At 42.3% G+C, this 13,037-nt stretch overlaps 1 protein-coding gene across 4 annotated transcripts in view; it reads left to right on the forward strand.

Moving 5' to 3' along the window:
* Positions 1 to 683: 683 nt before the first annotated feature.
* Positions 684 to 13,037, forward strand: part of B3GNT2 (UDP-GlcNAc:betaGal beta-1,3-N-acetylglucosaminyltransferase 2) — a 28,645-nt gene continuing 16,291 nt past the window's right edge. The window contains exon 1 of one of the 4 annotated variants that reach the window (XM_050952196.1): positions 684 to 1,138. The gene's annotated coding sequence lies outside the window, so the exon portion shown is untranslated. Of the gene's footprint in view, positions 1,139 to 1,550; positions 1,748 to 3,095; positions 3,188 to 7,674; positions 7,717 to 13,037 lie in introns of those variants that run through there. The other 3 variants (XM_050952198.1, XM_050952197.1, XM_050952200.1) reach the window with 3 other exon arrangements.

The raw sequence follows: 13,037 nt of genomic DNA on the forward strand, positions 1-13,037 counted from the left end.
TCAGGCACACAGGGATGCTGGCTAGATGTGGAAACTCTGATGATGCGGTGACAGGAGTGCGTGAGGATGGGGAGGGTACTGCTGTGATGCTGGGCCCACATGGGGAGATATTGGGCTGTGAACAGGCCCCGTGTGTGGCAATCCCATCGTGCTGTGATGTCAGACACAGGGTGGGTCCTCTGTATTGCCAATCCCAGGGGATCAAATCCTCAAAATCATGAGACTGAGTTAAAACCCAGGAGATTATTTGTACCTAACAAATGTCGGATTATTTTTATCCTGTGCTCAAGCTTTACTCTGCAACTGGGCGGGCTAGCAGCCCGGGGGGGGGGGGACAGGGGAGCTTCGCTTCACCCCCGCAGCTGGTGCAGAAGCCGCCGCACTGTGACGGAGACACTGCGATAGAGCGAACTTTCCTCCCCCTCCCCCGGTTCCCTTCACCTCCCCCTTCCCCGACTTCAGGAGCCGCCGCAACCCCCACCCCATCGATGGACTCTTCTCATTGGCTAGGCCGGCGGGCTGAAAGGCGGGGCCCAGAGGGCCGCGGCGCCGACACCTCCCCCCCCCCAATCCAGCCAGTGGCCCGATTGCCGGGTCCGGAGCGTTGCCGCCTCGGTCGTTCGCTCTCGCGCCGCCTGCCTCAGTGGCGGGCTGGAGGAGGGGGCCGCGCGCGCCAGGCGGGTGTCAGCAGAGCGCGAGGGCAACAAGTGGGTAATTTTCCCGCCAGCATGTCCCGGCGGCGGCTCCTGCCGTCCTCGAGGCGGGTGCCGACGCCCCCAGCGCTTTGAGATCTCGCCCCGGCCGGTGAGGAGAAGCCGCCGCCGGTGGAGGTGGCCGCGCTACCAGGGACTCTCCTGCAAGGGGCGGAGGCGCCTCCGCCCAGCCCAGCCGCCCGTCCCTTTTCCTGGCCGGGACTGGGACCATCCCCCCCGCCAGCTCCCCTGAGGAGACTGCTCCGCTCCCCCCAGTGGTGAGGCGGGGAGATCCGTCGCTGGCCGGCCGGAGCCCCCGCCCTGCCGCAGGGGCTGAGCGCGGCGGCAGGATGCAGCCCGGCTGCTGAGGCCGCGGTGAGAAGCATGGTGGAGCCGGAAAGCGCCACAGGAACAGCCGACGCGGAGCCCAGCTGTTGTCTGACAAGGTGCGTGCGAGGCTGATCCCGACTCGGCGCGCTCAGGAGGAAGCGGGGAGTGAGGGAAATGGGCTCTGACAGGCCCCTGGGGCCGTAACGATTCGCCGCCCCGCTCCCCCGAGCCGCCCACGGGCAGTGTCAGGCCGAAACGAGGTGCTTTGGGGAGGGGGAGCGGCTGATACGCAGCTGGCAAGGTGGGGTATGGGGCTGGCAGGAGACCAGAAGTGAAACCACCGCATCGGCTGCGTCAGATGCTGTAACAAACTCACCTCCTCGCTGTGGAAAGTTACCTGAAATCGGCCGAGAGGGATGACATCGGCGCCAGCCCATCTAAGTTTTCGTGGTTTACATGTTGGGGCGGGGGGATTCTCGGGCAGACTGAACACATCTGGGGAAAGCGCAGGCACCAGGATGTGACAGTGATGGGTGTTGTGCAACGACCGACACGGCCAGATAGAAACTGGGGGGCGGGGGGGGGGGCGGGGGGACCCCCCTCCCACGCTGGATTTCGTTGGTTGTGACATTGGGGCGTTTTTCACTGCCTTAGAAGTCAGCAAGTTGCAGGATGTTAGTTCTCCGTTTTTGTTACTCAAATTAGGTCCTTAAAACAAATTTCTGGTGAGTTGAAGTCTTTAGGCATATAAAATATGCTTCTGTGTATATTGAAAGGAAGAAAAAATACTATGCTTGGCAGAATTTGTCCTGAATGTATAAGTTCTTTAACGAAATCACACTATTCAGTCCTCCTTGAGACATATTGTACTCTGTTAGGAGACATCATCTTATTTGCTCTGAATGTGGCAGTGCAGCACACAATTCCTTAGTCATCTGGGAAAAATTTATGATGGAAGTTACTCAAGAAACCCTCTAGCTTGACCTCCAGAAAATATTCCACCCTGCTAGAGCTTAATAATTAACTCTGATGTTTGGCTGAGTGATATGGATTGAGGGGACACTTGAGTTCATACACTGCTTTAAAGTCCCTGCCTGATTTTGTCTCACTGAAAGTGATTACATTCAGGAAAACTAAAAATCTACATTTAAAAAGGCTACATGTATTGCTTGCTAAATAGCAATTTTAATATTGCAGTGAAAGAATGAATATAAAACTCCTCTGAAGAAAACTCCTAGAGTAGTTGTTCACAAATACATATATTTTTTCATTTTGAAGAGACACTGTCAACTTGCATTCTAGTCAGTTTTTAAAAACTAACCTAAAAGTAGTTTCAGGAATTACATTTTCGCCTGTCTTTCCCTGATAATTCTTGTGGTTTCACAGTCAAGTTTTCCTGTTCTCAGATTTTTTTTCCTTCTCAGTTGAGAGAGAGATCCCCAACAAACAAATGGGAAACTGACTGACTATGTATAGAGGGAAAACAGTTAAGTTGATTGTCAAGTATCAGGGTAGCTGTGTTAGCCTGTATCTACAAAAACAACAAGGAGTCCGGGGGCACTGAACTCCTTGTTGTTTTTATAAACTGATTGTGACTTGATCCAAAGCCCTTTGATGTCAGTGAAATTTCTTGTAAACTCCTTAAGATTTAGTAAACTAGAAGTGATGCTTGTAATAATTGTTTAAATTAGATGAGTCTGACTTTTAAAAAATGGTAGTGTCCCTTTTAATCCGAATATCATAGATAATATGAATGTCTTCCTTCTTAATTCTCCTATGTTATAATATTGTTTAATTGTGAATAAGCTTAAGACTATTACTGAGGGGCTTTTGGTAAGTAAGGCAAATCCTACTTTTGTACTTGATTCTCTTTAAATATATCATGCTATTACTACCTGCCTATTTATATCTCCTGTGATAAAGTTTCACAATGGAGATGAGTAGGTTTATGAAGCACAGAATGTAGTTAATAATTTTGTATAGCGCCTTTCATCCATAGATCTCAAAGCTTTTTACAAAGGAGTGGAAATATTGTTATCTGCATTTCAGAAAGGGGAAGCTGAGGTATAGAGAGATGAAGTGACTTGCTGAAGATTGCACAGCAGATCAATGGTAGAGTAGCAAGTAGGTTGAGTTTCCTGACACCTAGTCAAGGGCTCTGTCCTGTAAGTGATGCTCAATTTCTTTTGTGTCCTTATTTGCCTTTGACAAAGTAAAGGGACTGGCTGTCACAAAAATATTTGATTGTTTTCTTTACTTGCAAGACAAGTAATAGCACCTGAAATCTGTTCTCTCCACTATTGGTGGCAAACTCAGTGCGTACCCATTGTTGTCTTTTTAAGCACTGATGATATTCTTGGTGTTGGATAGGACTCAAATATAATGGTAGTCTTTGTTATGGGAAGGTTACAACTAAAGGGATAAGGATAAGACAAGATGCACTAGGCGAACATATTTTTATGTCCCAATCCCGCAAATACTTATGCACGTATTTAATTTTCACGTGTTGAGTAGGCCCCATTGATCCTAAAAATTTGTGGGATTGGGGCCTTAAGTTTTTTTGCCTGTTTATTAGAGGCTTGGAAAAAGTGAGTCTAGGAGGGATTTAACTAAGGTGATTTTAAGAACAGTCCCCATGAAAACAAGCTCTATAGTCAGATCCTCTATTGTTTGCAACCTGCTGGTGCAGTTCTGCTTGTGGTAGGACTATCTTAGACTATTTGTCACGGACTTCACCACTGAGTCTAGACCCGTTCTGAACAGGGTTAGATGACAGTGGAGAAAATAGGCAACCTACCCTAGTGCTCCCATTCATGTAGTTGAAATGGTATGAGATCTTAGGGGAAGAAGCTTGCAAGGCCAGTGTTTTCAATACCATAGCGGTGTTGTGGTGTCTCCTTTTGAGTAAATATTATGTGGTGGTTTTTGTTAATGCAAACTGCTGAGTTCTCTACAGTCATGCTGTATAGCTTCTCAGGTTAGGTTTGCATTACAGATTAAAAAATAAGAGAGCACCATCCCCTAAAGTACTAGTTGTATAGCTGCACACTATAACACCACTTTTTTTAGTCCCCATTTCATTTCAGATTTTCTGCTAGTTTTTCTTAAAATCTAAAATCCTTTCTTAAACTTGTATTATTCTTCAGGATTTTATTTTGAACTGTCACCCTGTTTTCTCTGTTGCTAGATTTAATTTTTGACATCTGCGTTTGTCCAGAGTGTGTTGAGAAATCTTTGCTGCTTTAGATGACAGGAGGAGCCTTTTACTTCAGCTTTATGGATCATATCCCAAACACTGCCACATTCCATGTGTTGATGGCACATGACTGTTAATAACACTATAAAACGCAATCCAGGGTGACTGAACTTGATTTTCTAGACCTGCATTTTGCATATTTCAGTCCTACCTTGTGTTATGCTAAGCATTTGATACTGTTGACTACTATTCTTTTATCCTCTTTCGTAAAAATATTTAAGGTCAGGGATTGGTTTTTCTTTATGTAACTTGAGAGAAACAAAAGACGTACTGTCAGAAATTTTGCTTGAAAATTGAATTTTTCTCGAGGGTGGACCTAACAAGAATGATTGCTGGCTTTCCTTTTTTTTTTTTATTTTTTTAAATCACTATGCAGATATGATGGTGTAACAGTTTTCATTTAATTCCATCAGAATATTTTTTTTCATAGTGGAAACAACATAAGAAACAAATTTAACTGGTGTCTGGTAGTTTGAGCTTTTTAAAATATGCAGTCAGTCTGTGCATTTTTATGTTTACATTTTTGGCTGGCTGTTACTTATAACCAAAAAGTGTAAAGCTGACTTTTTGTTTGTTTGTTTGTTTGTTTTTCCTCTCATGTGTATGTACAGCGTTTTGTTCTGTTACTTGAGTGCTGACTTTGGAAAGGGGAAAAAAACCAAAATATCTTTGAAAAATCCATAAGATCTTTTAAACAAACAAAAAAACAGGCTCAGTTTTAATTTTTGTTTCAATCTTTAATACTTCTTTGAAGGAACCCTTGCATAAAACCTTTCTAATTTATTTAACAAAATTGTTAGGATCCTTGTGCTTTGTACACAAGGAATCACTGAATAACTTCTGGATATTTTGTACAGTGTAAAACACAGTATTCTCTAGATCTACATTTAAGTGAATGTTGGCTACATAATAAGTAAGAAATGTGTATTTTTCTGGGAAAGAATACAATTAAAATCCACTATAACTTAGTCTGTCTGTCAATAAACATTTGTTATGTCATATTGTCACCTTATGGGGGATATGTATCATATTTTATCCCTTTCTGCTGTCACTCAGTGATGCAATTTATTTTTGCCTACAAGAAAAGTAGTGGCAGTAAATTGGAATGGAGAAGGAAGAGTGACATTTGGGAACATATTAAGAATTATTTTTTCTCGTTTTAGCACAAAACTGACAAGTCATTGACTGCAGATTGGAGTATACACATCTAAGCAGATGTGAGATAGCAAAGTCTGGGTCCTCTACTCATAGAAATACTCTATAGGGATTTTGGGCCTGATCCTGCACCTCTCAAGTCATGGGATCTTTTCCACTGATTTCAGTGGTTGGGGAATAAGGGACCTTGGTCTTAAAAGAGGCACATAAACCTTCACAATTTTCTAGGACATGTGTAATGCAGTGAAAGGGCTGGATCATTAAAATACACAATTCACCATAGTACAAAAGAATGACTGAATAGAAACCTCATGAGAAGCAATTAACGTTTAAATAAGAGAGAGAGAAAACCCCAGAGTATGATGGGTGTGCTGTTTGGTTTATTTAACACAAATGGAGAATTGATGAAATCATTTCATCAGATTGGTCAGCAAAAAGATTTGTTTTATTTTGGAAAAATAATTTTTTTTAGTCTTTTTTTGTAACTTTGATAGTCAGAACTTGTTGAATTGCTGTTCAGGAAAAAATGTTTATCTATTAAGGTTTTGTATTGTGAATGGTGTTTCACTCAAGCTTAACTGAAAACTTGCTCAAAGTAGTAAAACCCAAGGCTGTTGTTGGTGATACCTTATTTTGTTAACATGAAGGAATCCTTAGGCCTTGTCAAACCACACAAGTTATACCACTTAATTGTACAGGTATCGTTAAAGTAGTACAAACCCCTCCCAGTGTAGAAACAGTTATATTAGCATAAAAATGATTATATCAATACAGCTTATTCCTTTATGTGACTGAGAATAAACTGTGCTGGTATAAGGGTCTTTTATACTTGTATAACTATGTTCAACCCAACATACCTCTAGCTGAAAATAATTGTACTGGTACAAGGTCTGTGTGTCAATCAGGCCTTAGTCTTGCATTAATTATTCTCCAACTTCTCACTCCCACTGCCACAGCCAAAAAGTCTGTAATTCTAGCTGCAGCATATACTATATTTATAAATAAGAATACTCAAAACCTTTCAAAGTAGACATGTAAACAATCTATTTGAGGCATAAGAAAATATGCCCTAAGTTACTTACTATGAAAGGCACATGTATTAGATCAAAACTTGAATACACTTGGTGTGTTCTTAGTGGGTCATCGGACACTGATTTTTACTAGTATATATTTCTGATTTTTAAACTGAGATTCTTTAATATGACATATATGCATTTTATCTGCAGATGAAGGCTTTATGACTGAGCCTAATGGTTTTGAAATACCAGTGTCAGGAAGAAAACTTCCCCTGAGGTGCTCACTAGAGGGGCTAAACATCAGTTTCTGCAAAATTTAAACAATGAAGGAGAAAAATATCTAACCCTTATGGTTGTAAGGATAATCTTATGATGCAGTGCTGCCTTTCTAAATCTGCAGATACCTATAGCGTGCCTGCTGCTGCTCATAAATTTTCTAAGCAGCAAAGTGAAATTGACAAAACTCTGGCAATAGTGAATCTTTATTCAGAATCCTGTACACAGCAGTACATCTAGTATTTATGTTAACTTCACTTTGCTGCTGCTTGGAGGGCCAGAGGACAGGAGAAGATAAGCAACTGGAGTTATTCACAAGTAAGGATCCAAAGAAATGGATGCTGAGGGGAAGGATAGTAGCAGTTAACTAACTTCTCCAAATTTAGGAGCAGAAGTATGGGAAGTGGAAAGCTCCTTCTTCCTTCCAGTAGTCAGTGGATGAATATTTAATATATATCAGAAATCTACTGGTGAGAGGCTGATATCAGGATACTTTAGGTTGGGGTAGCATCCAGATAGGAATGCTAGCACCCTTCTTTTCCAACAGCATTATGGGTGGAGGAGGGCAGGGAGCCTGGATTTCTTACCATGATGTTGCTCCTAAACCATGTTGGTGGGGGGCATCCCCAACTTTCAAGGCAACGTCTGGCTTGTATGTATCAAGTTAATTTTTCAAGCATTGTCCTGGTAGTATTGCCCTGAACATTTGTATGGGACATACATGTGAAATACCTGATCCCCAGCATCTTGCTTCTCAGGTCAGCAAGGCGTGATCAGGAGACGAAGTAATCTCAGAGGAATCTGAAAATGTTCTGGATTGCTCAATGATACCTTCAGCCAGCTAAGCACCTTTCTACACTGCGATGACTGCATTCAGAGGATCCAGTTTCAACACAGTTATCCCCTGACCTGCTTACAACATAGTTCCAATTTGTAACGAAGAATGGATCTTAATTCTGTTGGAAACATCCAAGGCTTTTAGCCTGGCTACGTAAGAGAGAGAAAGTCCTGTTTACAGTGCAAATCAGAATTATGTTGAAATGGGGAACTCAGACTTGATTGTAATTGGAGCCATTCAAAGCCAACCTAAGCTACAAGCAGATTCTTCTCCTGTTCTTTGCCACCAAGATGATGGCCTTGATATTAAGGGTGGTAGATTGTGGAGGAGGGAACGTACTGTGGTATGATACAGTAGTTTTATTTTAAATTTTACAAACACCTGCTTCGAATGCCTTAGTAGACTTGTGCCCAGATTATTTCCAAGAATATAGAAACGGAGGAAAAACAACTGGTTCTTTTAGAGCTTGATTAAATTCAATAATCATAAACTAATCAAACAGTTTAGATTATTTTAAATTGAAAGCATGGGGAAAAGGGATTAATTTTTACATTTGCTTGTGAATCTAATGTAATGCAGTATAGGCTGTATTCTGCGTGTTTCCAATTTTGGATGTAAAGTACATGAACAGCATTGCTGAGTAGAAAATTTGCTTGCTCCATATTTAAAAATATAACTGGCCATCAAGTAAGTTTTTTTTTTTTTGTTTGAACATGAATTTTTTTTCTGTTCGTTTTTGTATTTGAAATTATCCTAAGGTGCATTTTTGAAGTCTTTGCATTATTTCCTACGTTGCTCCAACTGTTATATATAATACTGTTAAGAGCTTGACCATTTTCCCCTTCACTGAGTTTTATTTGGTAAATATGGTTTTTCTTTGTGTTGAAGTTGACATTAATATTGCTGTTTTTATTTACTTGCGCACCAGAATTCAGTGTCTGCACTACTTTGAGAGTAGTGTTTAACTGCAACTGCAGACCACCAAAGGGAAATGCATGATTAAAACAAAGTTTGTTTTTTTTTAAATGTCACTAATAAAGTGATAGCTTTAGTTGTGGGATGGGTGAGGAGAGAATTATTTAGACATTGTTTTAATATCTGATTAAAGTAGGTTAGAGCTTGGAACGAAAGAATGTGGTAGTGTATCTTTTAGACAAATAATGTGTTACTACTTCAGTCTGGCAGCAGAATTTCTTCTTGGCTGATGGCCAAAGTTAAGGTTGTTGCAAGAAATCTGTGTGTGTAATGTGTCTCTCTTTTATGGTTAATGGCATACTTCACTATATGTCTGAAAATGCACCTTTAAAAGGCTGTAAATAGTGAACTTTAAACATATCAAACTAATCGTAATTATTCATAGTAGAATAGTTTGACTTCATGACTTAAGTATTTCATAATTTTTTTCTTTAAAGTGAATGCAGAGTATACATGGTATTGAACTGAATGTGTAGGAGACTGTGGCCATGCCTATACAAGAAAGTTGCAACAACTTACATTGGTTTTTAAACCAATGCCAACCTCTTTATTTTTGACAACAAAATTGATGTATGTTAAACCTGGTTTTATCTAAAGTAAGAGTGTCCCCACAATTTTTTTCACTGTTTTAACCAAGTTCATTTAAACCTTTAATTAAGCTGGTGCAACTTTGTGATTTGTCTCACACTCTATTTGGGTAGAAATTTGAAGACCGTTAAATCACAAATACAGCATTGTAAAATGGTTTTTATTAGTTAATTGAAAAAAACTTTAAAAGTGATGATACACAAGAAAAATTATCAAAACATGTTTTATATGACTTATTATAGAAAGAAAGTACTACCTGTAGGTAGTGAATTAAACTGATTCTTTCTGGTCACCATGTCCTTCAATATTTTAGTAGAGTTCATCCACTCACACCTACTTTTTTATTCGTAGTTTGAAAAAGAAAAACAAGCTTTTCCTGTTTTCTAAACTGCATGTCATTTCTCACCTTTGAATGAATTAGTCATTGAACTGATCTAGTTGAATACATTGAAATGAAGAAAATATTCTCCTTCGAGTGCTTGTCTAAAAGTGCTGTATATACTTGATCATAAACTGGTTCGTTTATAAGCTGACCCCCTGCCCCCCAAGATGGATAAGTAAAAATGGAAAATGGTTATGACCCATTCATAAACCGACCCTATGATTTCAGGGGTCAGCAAACTTTGGCTCCCGGGCTATCAGGATAAGCCACTGGCAGGCCGAGATAGTTTGTTTACCTCGAGCATCTGCAGGCACGGAGGTAAACCTAAATAAACAAAGTGTCCCAGTGTGCCAGCTGCTTACCCTGACAATCTGGGACAGCAACTGGTGGGGAAAAGCTGGAGGTCAGGGGAGTAACCCCGGTCACCACCCCCCATGTGACCCCACCCCTAGCCTGGGACCCCCGCACTCTCCTCATCCCATCTCTTCCCACCTTATCTGGGGAGGGCCAGAGGAAGATGTCTCTGGCCTGGTTGGAGCTACTCCAGCAGGCCAGACCAGGTGGCGCAGCTCAGCATTTTCCAGTGGGCTGGGCCGGGCAGTGCGACCAGTCTGCCCTGGGGGGCGGGGCTGAGCTGAGCGGCACAGCTGCGCCTGTCAGCCCCAGAGCAGCAGCTGCTTTGGACGCTGGGGGGAAAGAGTAGCATGGCCAGAAGCAGAGAGACTCTGGCCCCACCTCTTCCCTTCTGCTGCCTCTCTTTGCTCCCTCTGTTGTGGGGAGGGGCTGTGTCCCACCTCTCCCTCTCTATACCCATTCATAAGCCAACCCCCTTTTCTGATGCTTCCCTTTTTACTTACAAAATTGGCTTATGAACGTGTATATATGGTACATTCCATTACTAGTGTTCAGGTGACTCATGCTCTTAAGTTTGCAATGTTTTGGATTTCTGGACATGCACTTTGAGACTCTTCATGCTTCACGTTGAAGGCATATAATGGTGGAATGCGCTAGCCCTTACTCAGTTCCTTTCCTCTCCTCTTTGCTTTGAGACTTGAGTGCTCGCTGTCCATATGATTGCCCGCAACTATTCTACCTGTGTAGTTACTCTAGTTTTTAGTTAGTTTGTTTGCCCGTTGGCAAGTTTGTGTTTTAGTGTTTTTAAGCATTCTTATTTCTATTTTAAATGTAGTTTTAGATCCAGAGTGGCCTCTTCCAGGTCCTCTAATTTCAAGTATTGCTGTGTATATCACAGAACAGTGCCCCTGACTGATGGACCCGTGCCTTGATGGCCTCAAGGAATTGTGTATCACTGGAAGATGTTCAGTTTGCAAGTTCTTTAACTCTCGTACAAGAGAGGATAGGGAATCCTGTCTGCAGATCTTAAAGAATAGATCTTTGAGGCTGGCATCTGACCTGGGATCTTTGAAACATGCTTCCTTGTGTGGCCCCTCAGAATCCAAGAGCCTGGGAGCTGCGACTCACCAATATGTCAGTAAAGTCTAAGGAAGTGGGTAAGCCAGGGAATCATTTTCCCACTAAGAGATTGAGCAGGGCCTTCCCTTGACACCACTCAGTCTCAGCAGTTGCCATTGAAGTTCAGCTTCATCTGGGCATGAAGCACCTCTGGCAGGGCTGAGGGAAGGTGGTACTGCCAAAGCCTCCATCATCGGCAAGAAACTCAGTACCTAGAACAGCTCATATAGTAGCATCAACATCAGCACTACCACAGCCTGCTCTGGTACTGCTGCCTTCTACACTGTCTGCTGTACCATCAGCCTCTACATGGAAGCCTGAACTAGTGCTGAGGGAGAAATCAGAACTAAGACACTTGTGCATCCCAGAGGTTTATAGCACTGAAGGACTTCTTAATTCTTCTGGAGTTAGAATCACCCCTTTTACCAACATTGGCAGCTGTGTCAGCACCAAGACATCAAACTTCCTTGGCACTAATGATGCCCATAGCCCTATCCTCTACTTTGAAGGACCAGTAACTGCACACCGCACCATAGAAACTCTAGCTCAGGAACCAATCCATGCATCAAAGCTCGATGCCAACTCTGCCCACATATCTACACCAGCGACACCATCGCAGGACCTAACCAGATCAGCCACACCATCACCGGTTCATTCATCTGCACGTCCACCAATGTAATATACGCCATCATATGCCAGCAAGGCCCCTCTGCTATGTACATCGGCCAAAGTGGACAGTCGCTATGGAAAAGGATAAACTGACACAAATCAGATATTAGGAATGGCAATATACAAAAACCTGTAGGAGAACACTTCAACCTCCCTGGCCACACTATAACAGACCTTAAGGTGGCCATCTTGCAGCAAAAAAACTTCAGGACCAGACTTCAAAGAGAAACTGCTGATCTTCAGTTCATCTGCAAATTTGACACCATCAGCTCAGGATTAAACAAAGACTGTGATTGGCTTGCCAACTACAAAACCAGTTTCTCCTCCCTTGGTTTTCACACTCAACTGCTAGAATAGGGCCTCATCCTCCCTGATTGAACTAACCTCATTATCTCTAGCTTGCCTGCATATATATACCTGCCCCTGGAAATTTCCACTACATGCATCTGACGAAGTGGGTATTCACCCACGAAAGCTCATGCTCCAAAACGTCTGTTAGTCTATAAGGTGCCACAGGATTCTTTGCTGCTTTTGAAGGACCTGGCTCCTCCAGTGGAACCGGACAATGCCTCATTGAAAGTCTCTGATGATGATAGAGCCTCAAACATATGCTCTCCTCAAAAGTGGCCATAACACCATCATATATGAGACCGAGACCTTACTCTGGAGCTAGGTATTGGGACATTCTGTCATCAGAACAAGGGCATTGATTTCTTAGAATCTAGGCACTCTGACCATATCAATCAGTTCCAAGGTGGCCACTAGGGTCTGTGGTACGTCCAGAGCAGAACTAAGCAATACAAAAGAGACTGTCTACTTCAGCTACAACATCCAGAGCTGACCCTGTGCCTCCGCAACCCTTGTTCAAGACCTCTCCTCTTCAACACCAAGAGGAAGAACCTGAGAAGATAGCTCCCATCTCCACAGGCCATATCCTTATCTTTCCCAGGTGAGGCAGTCATCTCTCCAGGTGCCCTTCAAGTGATTTCAAATGGCCAGAAGCTTCTTAAGAAGGTGGTGAAAGCTCTCAGAATATCCATGGAAGAAGTCCAGGAACAAACCAATAAGTTTGTGGATCTGCTCCAGTCCTCCACACAAGAGAAGATAAGGCTCCTTTAGTTGAATTAGTAAGCATTGCCAAGTTACTTTTTTTTAGTGCTGCAGGAAGATGAATTTGAGAAATATTTGAATATATGGGGGTGGAATTAGAGATGAAGGATGGTCTAATGGTTAAGGAGATTGGTGCATTCTTGGTTGTATGAGACACTTCTGTGTGACCTGCAAAGTATTTTTTAAAAATTGAGATTTTGCCTTTTTGTTGTAATGCATGAGTGTCTGAAAGTGATTTAGTTTTTGTTCAGGGTGGATAAAAAAGATTTTTAAAAAA

This window comes from Gopherus flavomarginatus, chromosome 4, assembly GCF_025201925.1.
Source record: "Gopherus flavomarginatus isolate rGopFla2 chromosome 4, rGopFla2.mat.asm, whole genome shotgun sequence".
Taxonomy (NCBI): Eukaryota; Metazoa; Chordata; order Testudines; family Testudinidae; genus Gopherus; species Gopherus flavomarginatus.